Below are 15,326 nucleotides of genomic sequence, written 5' to 3' on the forward strand. Positions count from 1 at the left end.
CAGGGGAAAGTGTTCAAAGAATGGAGCACTCATGTGTCCCCTATCTGCAGAGGATAAAGACATTGTTGCGTTCCATTTTATTTGCAACAAACATGGAGAGGTAATTGTTGTGAACTTTTCAAACTGCGATAACTTGTATATTTCAGAAGTAAAACGCAAATCATGTCAACAGATGGTTAAGTTTATGTCTAATCTATGATACCTGATACTAATTTAACCAAAAACATCATCGGAAACCGACTACTTCTCAAAATGCGTGGCAGGCGATCATTGTCCTATAGGGCACTGCACGGACTGCTTTGTCTCTTTTTCGCTGCAAAGAAATTAGAAAACAACAAGGCCAGTAAACGTCAAATTTTATGAGGAACGAAAGTGAAAGAGATGTTTCCGTGCAGTGCCCTATTCTGTTGCAGTTTGGGACAAACGCTTATTGCGAGTTGAGTTTGTCCCAACATGTACAAGAGAGGATAGGGGCCGTACACATATTACGTAAGCAGTTGTGAGGGGAGGGGGGGGCTGTCAATATCTTACGCGCCATGTAAATAAAAAATCTTTTGTATGGAAACAATCTTACATGGGGGGAGGGGTGGTCGAAAAACCCAGAAAAATTGCTTACGTAATATGTGTACGGCCCCATAATGTTGTTGTCATTGGCAATGTTGTTATTTTACATTTCTTGCTCATCCGTTTGAGCTCGAGATTTAGAATGCTGTCAAAGCCTGGGGCCTTCATGTTTTATTTAATTATTTGATATAGGTAGGTCGTCAATTCGCCAGCTGAGATCTCCAACTCCTCCGAGAAGTCGCTTGGAATTAGATGGATATTGTTCGCAAGCTCGCTGACGGCTGCTTCATGTGGATTGATGATGTTCTGTCCAAAATTGTGTGAGCTGGCGACCTATTTCGGCTGCCTTCTCTGCAGGAGTTATCAAGCGATCCTTAGAGTCATTGTTGTCTAGTGGGATCAAAGGTGAAATGGGCCGAGGCTTGGATTTTGAAATTTTGGTTAGCTTCCAGAACGGCTTAGAACAGTCTGGGGGAGCGCGGATCTTAAGCACAGGCAGCCCAGTACGTTGGTACTGTCTGCGGGTGACATTTCGCAGACGGATCAATTCTTTGGTGAGTGTATCAATCGTTAGGGTGCTGCTTACCTTCCTGGCCTTTGGTACATTCTGCTCGCGGGCTAGGGAGAGCGCCTCCTGTATTGCGTGCAGCTGCATGTCGACGTCTTCGAAAGACACCGGATGCCGCTGGTAGTCGATGTTCTCGTCCACGCACCGTTGATACCTACTCCAGTCGACTTGGTGATAGTTACACTGGATTAGCTCGTGCCGATTCACCGAAGTTCCATCTTCGGCCACCACCGTGTAGTGTTCCGAGCTGAGCTTCTGGAAGGCAACCGGATGGGAGACGTGATTGTTCATGTTCGTGATGAAGATGTCGAGCCTCGGACCGGGTCAACCGGGTAGGGCTGTCAGGACTCTGTTTCGGTTCCGACTCCGTTCCGGTTCCGATTTGAGACGGTGATTCCCCACGATTGGTGCTTTGTGTTCAGGTCTCCAGCGATGATGAACTGCCCCTGCCGCCGAGTGAGCTTGACTATATCCCTTCATAGTTCGGCCGACGTGCCGTCGTCGACTTTGACTTGTGTGGGACAGTAAGCCACGATGAAAGTGACGACTCCGACGGAAGTGGTGACTTCCACTCCAACTAATTCGATTATTTTGAGCTTGAAATCCGGCAGCAGACGGCAGGCGATTGTCACACCTCCCCCCCCTCTGAAGCTTGTTCGATCGCACATCACCAGCCCAAAACCCGGAATTGTTGCGCTCACCTCGGGCTTCAGGTGGGTTTCGATGATGAAAGCCGCGTCAATCTCCTTCTCCTGGAGGAAATCGCTGAGCTCGACGATTTTGCTCTTGAGTGAGCAAGCGTTCCAGTTCACCAGACCCAACCTAGAAGCATTTTCAATAACGAAAAGGCCTAGAGGTAAATCTGATCAAACCGGGATTTGCAGCTTCGAAGCCGAGCTGCAAGTTAGCTGAATATCGGAGCCAGCTGCTCCAGGGTGTCGAGCGGAATCCTCGGGGGGTAGAAGGTGCTAACCTTGCTGCTGGCAGAATCCTGAGGGAGGGAGCGGCGGCCATTCGCTGGTGGACGGGCTGGATGTTGCTTTACGCTTGACTTCCGGTGGGACCGAGGCAGCAGCAGTTGCGAGTCTTCTTTGCGGTAGACGCGGCGGAAGGACCAGGATCGGCCGCCGCGGAAGCGGGATTGTCGGGAAGTTTCGTTCGTCGAGTAATGGGGGCAAGTTTCAGGCTGGAAGACTTTTTGTGGAGGCTTTCTTGCGGATTTCGCAGAACTCGATGCCGCGGTCTCCGCCATACCGGGTGCATCGTGCGTTCATGAAGCAGTTCCGCGTGCCATGGCCGAAGCGGAGACAGTTCATGCACTGCGTCACGTCACGATGCACGGGCTTGTACTTTGCCCACTCGACGACGGTGCTGTTGATGACCTTGATTTGCTTGAGGTCCTTCAGCGTGGTAGTACCGTGCTCCAGGTGCACCAGGTACTGCTGAATACGGTAGGCCCAGCTTGTTGGTCGGCTTCAGACAACTTTCCTTCAGAGGTTCCTTCAGCCCATTTTCTTCCACGTCGCCGAGGCCAAGCAGCACGACTTTGAGGGGTTTGGTCCCGGGAACGTCGTAGGTGTAAAACTGGAACCGTTTCGCATTCAGGTACTCCAGCACCTTGTCGAGGTGAGACCATCCTTCGGTCATAAATTTCACACCTTCGACGCACAGTCAAAAGGTGCACTTCAGGCCCCGGACGATCAGTTTCCGGAGGTCGGGGCGAAGGTCCGACGGGTCCCCTTTCACGAAAATCGGCAGGCACTTCTCCTTCCGCTCTGGTGATTTATCGTTTTTTCGTGGTACCCAGCAGATTTCCGGCGTCAACATCTTTGTGCGAGGAGTACTTGTTGCTCAAGAGAAGCTTTTCACTTCCATCGTCGGAAGCAACCTTCTTCGATGGACGCTTTCGCGTTCGATTCGCGACCGAATTGGCCGCGGTATCTCCCATGACGGGTCCGGGAGAACGCCAACGCGACGAAGCGAAAACGTAAACACAGCGAACGAGCGAAAAAAAAAACACTTGGAAAAAATGCGCGAGCAAAAAGCAGAAAGATGAGAAAGATGGGAAAAGATTCACGATCAAAACCGAAACTGAGCGAGCATCCAACTTTAAACTTTTGCACTACCGAACTATTTCGAAGATGATCGCGGGTAAATCGAACTTCCGTTTAGTTCGGCCGAAGTCACCTTCCCTAATCTGAGGGTCAAGGTTGCACTTCACTCTCGTTCGAGCTGCAGATTAGTGTAGAAGTGTCGCGAGCTTGTCCGAGTCGAATAACCGTTGAATGTGAGTTCAGTGACGTGGCTATATTTCTTAATTTTAATCTGTTCATTGTTTCTTTGTTAGTCTTTAGAACAAAAGTTATCTTTAGAATAAGGCTGTACAAAGTGTGTGCGTTCAAGAAGAAGCGACAGGTAAAGTGCTTAATCTGCTTGTTAAGAAAATATGTGAATGTGCTAAATGCTTGTGAATAGCCTACGGCTATATCTACTTTGCTAGCGACGCTTCCTGCTTTTCGACGCGAAGAGTGCGGCTTCTTGCAGCCATCAGAAGCCAGCGGCCCGCCAACACGCCGCTATCCCATTGCAGTGGTCATCAATAGCCACAACGTGGCCAGACTCAGCCTACGGCCCCCCGCGAAAGTCTTCATCCACGTGGAAGCGCGACTAAACCGGCATCTAGTCCCACCCTACCGCGCAACGTACCAGGAGCGCATACACCACAGCAGCACATCGTCAAATTACTGCAGCTAATCGGTGAGTCGCCTATTCCAATCGATCTTTTTTTGTGGAGTGGGGCGTCCGGTGAGGACGCCTCGGAGGAAAGTTTTTTGCCGACCATAGGTCGAGGAATCAAGTCAGATGGACAATCGTCCCGACGTCCAATAACCATTTCGGTTGAGTGGGATTAAAGATAAAACGTGTACACGTAGTTTGCGGAATACCCCCAACCCTATTGTGTAAGCCACCCGGGTGCATGGCTAGCTAGATCGGTCGCCGCATCGTCGATTGAAAACTGTGAATGGAGTAGCACAAGCAGAGTAGAAGCACGAAGAATAGAAACGCACAAATGTAGGTTAGAATTAGAAAGGTTGTACGTACAAATTGAAATAGAAGCATGCTAATATAATAAATCTCCTTGTTTTTGGCCATGATTTTTCGTAAATAAATGTTTGTTATTTATTACCAACCATACATGGAGTACCTACGTAGTTTGTTCAGTTTAAATGTTAGAAATATGGTTTAGTCACTGCGTGTCGATTAATGAATCGCCTACTTTGAGCGTGCTTACAGCGGCACACTAAGAGTTAACTTTCTGAAATCAGTATGGCGAAAGGCATCTAAGGTTCGATTTCTCAAAATTAAGCACCATCATCGAAAAAGTATTTGGTAGGTGTAGTAGCAGACACCTTCCTACATAACCGGTACCAAATAGTTTTTCATGAAAAGTTTCTATTTTCGAGAAAACCCGCGTTAGATGTCTTTCACCATACACATTTCTGGCGGTTAACTCATGCTGGCTATTTTGCGCATATACTATAGCGCCTGGATGTGGCAGCGGCGAGTAGAAAATCAGCCACTGCCAATAATTCATTAGTGTTGCGTGGCGCAAATGAATGTGGCGTCTTGCGTATTTGCGTTGTCTCTTCCATACTAGTCGCGCCTCTTGCGGAAACGGGTGGAATCTCCGATGATGAGAAAATATCGTACAGCATAAGTTGTATCGCTTGTTGGGCATGGGTGACGTCTTACCGGGATCTTTGGAGGTACAGTTCGTAGCGTGACAGTTTGGTTAGGTCGCATAAGGTAAAATACCCAGTTCAGGTGTAGGAAGTAGATGCGCTGGTTCGATCGCTTTCTTTTCAGAAATAATAAATGGACTCGCCCTAAGCGGAGTCTCACCGGGCAAACTAAAAAGGAATGTGCGGCCTCCCTTACCGGAGTGGCGCTTAAGCTGCACATTTTTCCGAGATCGGCCAGTGCCAGCTACAAAGGAATAAATTTTGGCTGTTACGCCCTTTTTCAAATGTTGGTCTAGATATAACCAATCCCGTGCATTCCTAACACGGGCATCAGTATGCTGTAGTCACGGGCCTTCGGGTCCACCGCAAGATTTTCTTGATATGCTTTGGAAATTTGTTCGAGAATTCATTCTCAAATTTCTACAGGAATTTATTCGATAATTTCTTTTGAAAATTTTCCACTCCAGGAATTCCCTTCAGGAATAATTTAGCAAATTACGCCATCAACTCATTTTGTCATTTCATCCTGGGTTTCTTTCGGAAAATCCTGTGGAGAGGCCTTTGTTAATTCATCCGAACATTACTTGTGATACTGGAAGAATTTGAATAATTCCTGAAATAATTGCTTAAAAAAAATAGAAGGAGTTCTTTATTCAATTTCGCTTTTATTAATACAATTTCCGTAGGTATTCTTGAAGGAATTTCTGAAGGGTTTTCCGTAGGAATTTCAAACAAATTTCCAATGGAATTAAAAAAAAAATCTAAAAAAAATACCAATGGATTTACCGCCGAAAATTTCTAAAAGAATTTGTAAATGGAATTCTTGAACGAATCTCCAGAAGCATTTCCGAGGTAAGAACTTTCCAAAAGAATTCTTAGGGGAATTTCGAAAGCAATTTCTAAAAGAATTCGTAAAGGAATGTTCGAACGGAATTTCCAAATTTAATCCTGTAGTAATTTCTGACATTCTTAAATTTCTGCATAAACTTCTTTGGACATTCCTCCAAGAATTCTTTTGGAATTTCTTGGGATTTCTTCTGAAAATTCTCCGAAAATTGCTGCGGTGATAAATCCAGAAATTTCTTTGGATATTCCTCATAATACTCGTACGAAAATTCAAAGAAGGAATTATAAGAAAATTTCGAAAGATTCTTCTTTTAGGATTTTTTTTCAGTACCTATAACACCTACGGAAATTGTTTTAGGATTACCTTTGGAAATCCCCTTAAGGCCAGGAATTCTTTCGAAAATTATTTTAGGTATTTCTTTGGATTTTTTAGCAATTCTTAGGGCTTCGAAGATTTTTTCGTTATATCCTTTGCGAATTCTTTCGGGAATCTTTCCTGAAAATACTTTAAAATTTCTTTTAGGAATCCTTCGTGAATTTCATTTGGAATTTTTTTTTGGGAATTTCTTCGAGAATTCCTTCAATATTTTCGTTAGAAGCTCCTTCAAAAATTTCTCTAGGATATCTTATTTCATTCTTCCATAATTTTCCGAATGAATTTTTTCAACAAAATTTCCAGAATAATTCCTGCACGAATTTTGGAAGGAATCTTACATTGAAGTTTCTGGGGAAATTTACAAAGGATTTTTGGGGGGGTTTTATCCATTTTATCCATTTTTATTATTTGGGGGGTCCAAATGAACTACGGAGGGAATTTTATAAATTATTCCTGAAGGAGTTCCGAAAAAAATTATGGAGGATTTACTGGTGAAATAGTCAAAGAAATTCCTGGAGGAATTTCTAAATGAATGTATTTTAGAAAGAATGTCAGAAGAGCAACCTGCATAGATTTGGGACAAGAATTTCTAAACAATTTTTTGAAGAAGCTAATCCGTCAAATATTCGTTGAGCAGTAGCATTTTTAATTTGACTTTATTCACTTCACTTCACAGAATTGCAGTCGATCCATCATGATACTTCTTCGGATATTTTCGAGAACTCCTTAGGAATTTACTTCAGGTGTTGCTTCGGAAATGTATTCACTAATCATTCAGGTTATATTTCATGAATTTATTCAACAGTTCGTTCGGATTAATTCGGTTAGCCACCCAGAAATTCTTTCAGGAAAATTCGAAAATTCCTTCGAAAATTCCTCCAGGAATTCCATCGTGATTTTTTTTTCTCTCTCGTCAAGGAATTTCTTCAAAAATCCTCCGCAAATAAATCTACAAATTCCTTGAATAAATTCTTCCGAAAGTTTCTCTAAAAATGTGAGTTTCTAAATTTATCTCAGAGGATTTTCTGGAAAATACCTAGACTAAATTCTGGAAGGAATGTCCAAAAAAATTCTTGGACAAATTTATTGTTGGAAATGCTCTCGGGAATCTTGTTGTCACTTCCGTTAGCAATTCGTTCGGAAACTCCTAAGGAAATTCCTTAAATTTTGTCCCAGAATTGTGGAATGGATTTTTGCTGGTAATTTCGGAGGAATTACAGGAGAAATTTTCGAGGGAGTGGAATTTACGATGGTATCCGAAGGAATACCTAAAATAATGAATGAATTGGAAGTTTTTGCAATAACATTCCAAAGAATTTCTTGAGACCTTTATAATGAATTAAACGATTGCAATGCATTTTATGAACGATAAAATTTATTTTCGTAATATTTGAAATGAATTATTGGCATTGGCTGATTTTCTACTCGCCGCAGCCACATCCAGGCGCTATAGTATATGCACAAAATAGCCAGCAAGAGTTAACCGCCAGAAATTTGTATGGCGAAAGACATCTAACGCTGGTTTTCTTAAAATTAGGAACTTTTCATGAAAAACTATTTGGTATCAGTTATGAGGGATGGTGTCCGCTACTACGCCTACCAAATATTTTTTCGATTAAAGTGCTTAATTTTGAGGAATCGAACCTTAGATGCCTTTCGCCATACTGATTTCAGGAAGTTAACTCCTAGTGTGCCGCTGTAAGCACGCTCAAAGCAGTCGATTCATTGACATTTTTCAATGAATCGCCTACTTTGAGCGTGCTTACAGCGGCACACTAGGAGTTAACTTTCTGAAATCAGTATGGCGAAAGGCATCTAAGGTTCGATTTCTCAAAATTAAGCACTTTCATCAAAAACATATTTGGTAGGCATGGTAGCGGACACCTTCCTACATAATCGGTACCAAATAGTTTTTCATGAAAAGTTTATTATTTTGAGAAAACCCGCGTTAGATGACTTTCGCCATACAAATTTCTGGCGGTTAACTCTTGCTGGCTATTTTGGGCATATACTATAGCGCCTGAATGTGACAGCGGCGGGTAGAAAATCAGCCACTGCCAATAATTCATTGATTTATCACTTGACTGATTAACGCCCCCAATTGAAGTTCTTACTACTGACACCAAATTATAAATGAACCAAATACGGTAAAAATGGTGGTGCCTCACCATTACGAGAGCTCTGGCGCCACCAGTGCTAGATGGTGCTTGTTCAAATGTGTTTGGTAGCATCTTGGAGATAACATCTTTGTCATCAATTGATAACCAAAAAAGCCAAAGCCAAAAAAGGATTTAATTCTAGTTTTTAATATAATCGTTGTCCATCGGAATCAGCAGAAGCTAATCATGCGACTACGAATCAGATATTGTGAAAGAAAATATTAAGGGACCGAAAATAAAAATCAATAACAGAATATTTTTCCCCGAAAAGAAAAATATTGAGCTCTATAAGAACGAATACCATAATCTACCAAAATTGCCGCTGTAAGGCAGCCCATAAATTTCCCCCATCAATTCTAATGCAGAGAATCACCAAATTGCGAACCTTTTACCGAAAGCAACATATCAATACCCAACCAAGCATCATCACCGTATGCCCATCGGGATGTTGTTTAGACAAACCGTTCTACATGTAACAGTAAAAGAAAACACTCTACGAGTCCAGAACCCGAGCAGAAGGATAAATATAAAGAAATAAATAATCTCAATAATGTTATTGACAACATGTCGTGTTTTGTAATAAAATCAATCGTTAAGATTTCGATACGGACTCTTAATCCTACGGGAGCTGCACGGTTCTGGGTCACACAAGCTGTCACGCCCTTGTTGGGAGCAATCAGCGTGCGTTTTTGAATGGGATGAGTGTTAGGAGTCGTGGCTGGCACCTCGTGAACTGATAAAAATTAAATTTTATGTTTCTCGATAAATCAATTACGCATATATGTACAGTAGTATACTAATGCAGTAGAAAGCAACTGGTGTTTGAAAAGCATTTTTTTTATTAGGGATTCCAAGCATTGATGGTCCATCGCCACTGACTGAATACCTAATAGTAGTTCTCCGTCTGCTTTTAGGTTATCATGTCGATCGTTTATTTTTTGTGTCTTTATTAAGGAGACTTTCAAAGTTATGTCGATCGTTTAATCGTTCTGTCTACTCTGTCTGATTCATTGCCTTCATTTCAACACAAAAGACTGTATTTGATCATCGAAATAAATAAAATAAATCGGATTTTGGATGATGTCGCTTAAACATTTGTAATATGTAAAAAATGTATGCCTACATGAAACATTCAAAGCAAATCTTTAAATAATTGATGACAGTTACTTAGTATTGTAGAATAGCACTCATTTGGATGTAATAATAAAAAAACAACAGAACAGTAGTTTCATGATTTATTACATTTTGTTTAATTAGCTTGGGTGAAAGCTAAAATAGTGTTTTCTCTGCGTCGCGTAATAAATTAAATAGTTTGATGGACATGAAATTAGAATTCTGCAAATGCAGTTTCATCTATCGCTTCATGATTTATTGAGCTATGCAACGGGGCACGGTAACATGGAATCTGATTGATCTGTTGCAATATGATTTATTGGCAAGAATGATCATGAATTAGACTATCATTTTGGTACAGAGCTTCTCATTCGACAAAAGTGAAGTACGAAAACATTTTAAAATATATCAAATGCTATATTTCTTTACAAAATATCGTTATTTTTTAATACCAACACACCGCATAGATCATAGCGCTTAACAAGTCTCAATGGATTGTTTACATGATCATATGATCGGTCCTATCTCTGTTTACATGGAAAATTCTGCCGTTTCATTGGCGCAAAAAAAAATCATCACTTGAGTTGTGCAGAAATAGATGCCTCGCATCGCGTATGAAAGCTTCTATTTTCACATTTATAGTCCTCATGTAACCTCTAGGTAGTATCAATATAAAGCATTAAAAGAAACATTGTCAGAAATTTGATAGCTTTTCCGTTCATAGACAATATAATAAACAATGCATATGGAACAAACCAGATCACCAGCAAAGTATAGGAGAACGTGAGAGTAAATCGACGATTTCCCCTTAAAAAATTATTCAACCATGCAATTTGTTTTGTAAAGAGCAGTTTTTACAAAAACTATTGCGAAATTCAACCAATAAAGCATACAATGGATGAAATCATGTTTTTGCTTTAAGTTGATGTAGTTCTAAAACACCCATTCAGCTGGAGAGTGCATTTTCTCCTTGATGGGTGGATTTTTTTCTGGGGGGTAGTACGAGCACGTGGCTGTTTTTCTTGCCGATGACTGATAGTATTTACATCTCGATGTACTATATCTCGATATCTCTCCCTAAGTCGATGGTTTTCTCGGTCCCTTCGATCTCCATACATGTAGGCTTTCTACATCTCGATAACCTCCCTATCTCGATATCTCTCTATCTCGATGTGTTCTGGTCATATTTTGTTCAGAATTCTTTCTCTCTATGTTGATATATTAAAATTTCTAGGCTACTAGACCAACTTTGAACAATATCAAATAGGGGGAATGACGGCTTTGGCAGGTTTTGTTCTATTATTGTCAGGGGGGTTTTTTATGACTGATTTTGCTCAAATTTGGCCTAAACATTCTTTGCATATCAAAGAATATTGTGGCCAAATTTCATAAAATTCGGTCGACAAAAACCCCCCTGCCAATAATAGAACAAAACCTGCCAAAGCCGTCTGTTCCCCTACATTAAAAATAAGGGATGACATTAGTTTTGTTGTCGTTTTTCATACCAACAAGCTTTTTCTGATCTAGTATCCACTTAAATGTTTCTTCCATTCCTCGATCTCTCCTTATCTCGATGGTCCCTTAAATATCAAGATGTGGAGAGGCGACTGTAGTAATTAAAAATTATTTCCCAAGAGATTTCGGCAGAATTTCTAGTTGAAAATCGGAAGAGTTCGGAAGAATTGGTAATCAAGGTGGTGAAGCCTTGAATTTGTTAACGATCGGTCATTGCGTTCAAAATTTCTGAAAGAGATGGTGTTCCAAACCAAAAAGGTTGGTGTTTTAGCTAAATGCGGAAAAGTCAGTATCACTAGTAGGTGGTTTTATTTGGATTTTCCATTGTTTTCTCATTTTTTGAGCTGAGTATAAAGATTAGTGTGCCAATGGAATGTATGAGGTAAAAATTGTCATCGAATTTCAAAAAACGACATTGCTTACAAGTTTCATTACCCCAAAATATGACCCCATGCAAAATTTGAACTCAAGTTTTTTCAAAGTCCCAAAACAATCGATTTATTTTTCAAAAAATAAATTAAAAAGTTTCATGCATTTTGAGTCCTTTGGCATCATTAAACTAAAAAATTATTTCCCCCCTTGTGAGAAAAAAAAAAGGTTTTAATTAATTTTAAGCACCCCTAAATCATGTCCAATTTGGTTCAAATTTTCATAGGGGAATATTTTTGACTACGAAAACGTTTGCGTATCGTCCGGTGTTAAAATTCGATGATAAATACAGTCGCCTCTCCACATCTCGATATTGAAGGGACCATCGAGATAGGGAGAGATCGAGGAATGGAAGTAAAATTGAAAAGGGTACTAGATCCAAAAAAGCTTGTTGCTATGAAAAACAACAACAAAACAAATGTCATTCCTTGTTGTTGGTATGTTTGTTATTGTCCACAGATGGTCTAGTAGCCTAAAAATTTGAACATATCGACATAAGGAGAGTGAATCCAGAACAAAACATGATCAGAACACATCGAGATAGGGAGGTTATCGAGATGTAGAATGCCCAAATGAATGTAGATTGAAGGGACCTAGGAAACCATCGAGATAGGGAGAGATATCGAGATACAGAACATCGAGATGTGGAGAGTCGACTGTATTTCAAAGTCCTTAAAATGTTTTAGGAGAAGAAATTCGTTTTCCTTAAAATTTTTTTTTTTAAATAACGTTAGATCTCGACGTTTCATGCATTTTTAAGTTATTTTGCATCAAAAACAAAAAATCGATTTTCGATTTTTCCTTTGGACTCCCATTGGGGAAATTTTCATGTGTAAAAATTTCAAAACATTGATGAATTTTAGGCACCCCTAAATCATGTTCGATTGAACTAAAATTTAGCATGGGATCATATTTTAAGGTAATGAAACTTGTGAGCAATGTCGTTTTTTTGAAATTCGAAAATGTCATTTTAACTGGGACCATTTATTAGGGTACATAGGTACATAGGCTCATGTCTCGGACACGCTAGGTTGCTATCGGTTTGATACCATGCCTAGTTGACCTGTAGATCGTACTCATTTCATGGGCAATTAGGAGGTTCTAGGTTCATCTGCGGGGCCCTCTTTAGCCGTACGGTAAGACGCGCGGCTACAAAGCAAGACCATGCTGAGGGTGGCTGGGTTCGATTCTCGGTGCCGGCAAATATATTATATTAACAATATGATTCACTTCGAGCTTTTCCATACAACGAAATGGCGAACCATTTGCTGGTGATAACAACATCATGTAGCGAGCAAAAAAGGAATCTAAACGTGTTTTCTTCTTGTTTATTCTAGCTAATCTTCCTGCCAATTTACAGTGACAGTCATACTGTTGAAAAGTTTTCATACGACAGTGCAGGGATGTCCATACTTTTCTGAATAAATCGATCATCAACAGATCGATTTTTTTTCTTTCACACTTTCGATAATACAGAAAAATAAATTGTGATCCGACTGCTCCAATAGAAGCTGTTCCGCATACAAGAAAATGCTTGCGGCGCGTTAGAAAATATTGATTCAATTTCTTTTGAGTCGAAAATAATTGCAAGCATTAGCTAGTTTTTCGCAAGATTTTTTATCCATAGTTGCCAGCATCCAGGTGCTAACATATATGCGTGGAAAGCAATGTTTAGTTTTTAGTAAACCACCAAACATTTGCATCACATGCGGGTGTTCTAGACAGTTCTCACTTTTCTCGAAAAATGTATTTGATGTTAGTTATAAGCAGGAAGGTATTCGCAACTTCACCTGCCAAATATTTTTTGCTAAATTTGTTTCATTTTAATAATATAATCAATATATGTTATCGTAATATTGATTCCAGAACTAATATTTCTAGTGCCTTTCATTTAAATGCTTAAATTTCCTTTTGAGTTAGAATTTCAGTTTTATATCTATGGATGGGTTTGTATCCATGCTTTCACCGAAGGCAAAATTAATAAAAAATAGTCGAGCTTTTCTCTGCATCCTCTGCAGTGATTTAACGGATTTGCAAGATTTTTCGCGATTAATTTGTCACAGGCCTAGCGGCTTCCCAATCATCAATTAGCAGTGAATCCAACAAGAATGTGACTAAAAATCTTGATCTTCTCCGATATCCAAGGATGTTATCGATCATTTAGTTATATGCGTTTGATCATTTAGTAGTTTGTCAATAACTCATTCCAGAGGCTAAATTTCAATATATGTTGTATGGTGGATTTCTAGAGCAAAGGTTTATCTACAACTCTGTTTAACAGTTCGTTCAATGAATTATTGGCAGTGGCTGATTTTCTACCCGCCGCTTCCACATCCAGGCGCTATAAGATATGCACAAATTAGCCAGCATGAGTTAACCACCATACATTTGTATGGCGAAAGACATCTAACGCGGGTTTTCTCAAAATTAGGAACTTTTCATGAAAAACTATTTGGTACCGGTTATGTAGGAAGGTGTCCGCTACTAGGCCTACCAAATATTCAATTCATCAAAAAATGAAGGTGCTTAATTTTGAGAAATCAAGCCTTAGATGCCTTTCGCCATACTGATTTCAGAAAATTAACTCCTAGTGTGCCGCTGTAAGCACGCTCAAAGCAGGCGATTCATTAATTTCACTAATAAGGGAGCTATAGCTCTAGTAGCAGTAACTTGGATTTTGGATTAAATTTTTTTTATCATTTAGTATAAGTTACTGCTACTAGCGCTATAGCTCCGTTATAAGTTAAATTCAAACATCGACTTGTTAGTTGTAGAAAAACCTTCGCACTAGAAGTCCACCATACAACACATTTTGAAATTTAGCCTCTGGAGTAAGTTATTGACAAACTAATAAGTGATCGAACGCAGATTACTAAATGATCGATAACATCCTTGCCGGTATTCAGTGCTTTGAACATAAATTTTCCAAAACAAGATGAGTTTTCTTTTCGAACCCTGGCAGAACCAAAGAAATCTATTGATATTTCACAGAGTTATGGTCATTTGAATTTTGACAAAGTGTTGCCTCCACCCCCCCCCCTTTTTGTTCAACTTTTGTATGGCATAATAAAGTGCAAATTTTTTTGCAGATGAGATAGCCATTTTGATAATAAGATCAGGTCCACAATATGGCATACTACAACAAAAGGATGTTATAGTTTTATATTTTGACGTGGTGAACACATTAGGCCGTTACAAATATTTAATTAACATTTTGTCCTACTGGTCTCCGAAAGGTCAAGCGGGGGGGGGGATAAAAAATAAATATTAAAATGAAAAAAATCAAAAAACTCCTCGGATTTGCTAAAGAATGTTTTAAAAACCTCAAAATTATCCGAATTTTATTTGGTTGCCCCCTGAAAATATTATGTTTTGACAAAAAAAAATCCGAGGGGGGGAGACAAAATAGTCCTTAAATATTTGTATCGGCCTTAAAAGAAATCATATGGACTCGGTGGCCAAACTTAGTTTCATTTACATATTGCATTATTTACTGCAATTAAAGCAATTTGGAGGGCTTTGCTTCTTAACTGTTCAAACTGATCGATTTTTTTTTGGAAAAAATGCTTTTTCAGGATTGGTCATGTTAGGCACTAAGGTGGCCAAAACCGGTACAATTACCCTCTATCAAAATCAATTTGATTCATTAACGAATTCCCCCCAGAAGTACTTGAATTATTTTCTACGTTCGTATATGTTTAAACCGTGTGATCAATTTGGTTGACTGCAAACTGAATAGCTAGTTTGCAGTCAACCAAATTCCGAATTTTCATATTGCGTTTTAGATCTAGCCTCGTTAGTTTCATGAACCCGTCTTTACTCAAAATTTTCATTTAGGTTTTAATGTCCTACTGTCAAATTTCAGCTGGATTACTGCCACATTCTAAATAAATTTGAGTGCGATTGTGTATTATGTTCATTTTGCTGATGTATTTTATGTTCATATCTTACCATGATTCAATCAGAAAAACAATCTTTGAAATGTAAGTTAAGAAATGACAAGGGATATTTCA

At 39.7% G+C, this 15,326-nt stretch overlaps 1 protein-coding gene and 1 long non-coding RNA gene across 2 annotated transcripts in view; one reads left to right on the forward strand and one right to left on the reverse strand.

Annotated features, from left to right (window-relative positions):
* LOC134220553 (uncharacterized) overlaps positions 1 to 15,326 on the reverse strand; it is a 286,010-nt gene that overhangs the window by 187,899 nt on the left and 82,785 nt on the right. The window lies entirely within an intron of this gene.
* Positions 3,338 to 4,276, forward strand: LOC134220554 (uncharacterized). Its single transcript, XR_009981948.1, has 3 exons — positions 3,338 to 3,419; positions 3,480 to 3,547; positions 3,608 to 4,276. It is a non-coding gene; the product is annotated as an uncharacterized LOC134220554 (long non-coding RNA).

Source organism: Armigeres subalbatus, chromosome 3 (genome assembly GCF_024139115.2).
Source record: "Armigeres subalbatus isolate Guangzhou_Male chromosome 3, GZ_Asu_2, whole genome shotgun sequence".
Classification (NCBI taxonomy): Eukaryota; Metazoa; Arthropoda; class Insecta; order Diptera; family Culicidae; genus Armigeres; species Armigeres subalbatus.